Raw genomic sequence first — 1,773 nt, forward strand, 5'->3', positions numbered from 1 at the left:
TGTTGCAATTAGGCTAAATGCAAGAAGGGATGTGATTTTAAAAAAAAGGAAAAAATAAGGAAAAATAAGGAAAAAGGGGGGAAAAAAAATGAACACCACTTTTGTTATTATGAGATGCAGTTAAAATTTCAAGCACATGGAGTGGAGCTTTGAAAATCCAAGTCACAAAATAATTGTGTGGCAAACATCTGGTTGGTATATGGGATTGTTCTGTAGGATTAAAAATACATATATATTTCCTGATTTCCAGCCTCTCTTCCTGGGCATATCACTTTTCTCTGTCCTACTTATACTAGGGCTAATAACCAGGTTGTATTTGGAGGAACTGCATGTGAAAAAATCTGCATCAAAAAAAAAAATCAAAGCATCAAATAGCTGCAACTTAAACAAGGGTGCAAATCTGCACTGCCTTTATCCTTATCTTTTATTGTTTTATATCCCTTTTATGGAGGAAAAGGGAAGTGCATAAATAACTTTCCCTCAGGAGGGGGGAAAAGGGTCTGAAAGTGGGAATTACTCTCTCTGCAGTCTTTCCTTCTGTAGGCTGCTAAACTGAAAACTCAGGAAGCAGTTTCTGGTAGCTTGAAGGAACTTTTAATGCATTTGTGAAGCAGATACTACTCTGGCTCAGGCCTGCACAGTAAAAATCTGCTGAAATCTCTTCTGTAAGAAAATGTTTTAGTGTGGTGTTTTAATTGGAAAATACTCTCCAATATGACTTGTAGATAGCACCTAAATTGCCTAGTTGATAGCATTTGTGGGGGGGAGAGACTTTTGAAAGACACAAATATTCCTATTTATTACAAAGAAATTAAAATTATTTTAAATGTAGAATGTTTTCACTAAGGAAAAAATGCTTTAACTGATTTTTTTTTCCCGAAATAATTTTTCATTTTCTAAAATGACTTAAGACACTAGTAAGAATTTGAATAAAAATGATTTTAGTAACACTTTCAAGTTACAAATTAACAGTTATATGCAAGAGTGTGCATCTCATTGTTTCAGAATAGCTTGAGAGGAACTTTTATTTCTTTGTGCAATCTTACTGGATCAATGAATATCAGTTATTTAATTTATGAGTATTTGACACGGAGCCGATGCTGCACTCGCTTGATGTGCTGTGCAGCCTTAATGATTTTGCTTTTAATGCAGCAGAGATGCCCAAGGTGTCTGCCTGGGCGTGGGGGCAGCAGCAGTTTGTGAACTTCTTTGTTGCAGAGCTGCCTTTGAGGAAATGAGTAACATTCTGCACCTCTTCCTGCCTTCATTTTCCCGTTTTTGGCTGGATTAGGGGTCTTGCAGAGCATCCTTGCCTGCTTGCCTGGAGTCTGAGCCTCAGCTGTGAGGTTGGGCAAGGGACTTGTTGGGAATGCAGCTCGGGACACGGCTCCTTAATGGCCCTGCAACTCCTGCTCACCGCAGCATTTTTTTTTTTTTTTTTTTTAATTAAAAAAAGTTGTAAGCGGCCGTTATCGTCCGCCTTGCCCAGGCCGTAAGGGATTCCCGGCCCCAGGGGCTGCCGCCGCGGCCGCAGGTGACATTTCGGGCGAGCTGCGTGACAGCCGGAGCGGCGCCGGCCTTAACTCCTCCCTGCCCGGGGCTCCCGGCCAGCCGCCCGCCCCGCGCGACCGTTACAGCCGTTAGGGGGCGGCTGAGGGCAGGCGGGGGGAGCCCCGCGGCGGCCGCGCTGCCGGCGGCGGCTCCACACAAAGCGCCGCTCCCTTTGTCCGCGCCGCCGCTTTGTCCCCGCCGCGGGACGGGCCCTCCGTGCCG

The sequence above is a fragment of the Nothoprocta perdicaria genome, unplaced genomic scaffold (assembly GCF_003342845.1).
Source record: "Nothoprocta perdicaria isolate Ctin4 unplaced genomic scaffold, notPer1 scaffold_21, whole genome shotgun sequence".
Classification (NCBI taxonomy): domain Eukaryota; kingdom Metazoa; phylum Chordata; class Aves; order Tinamiformes; family Tinamidae; genus Nothoprocta; species Nothoprocta perdicaria.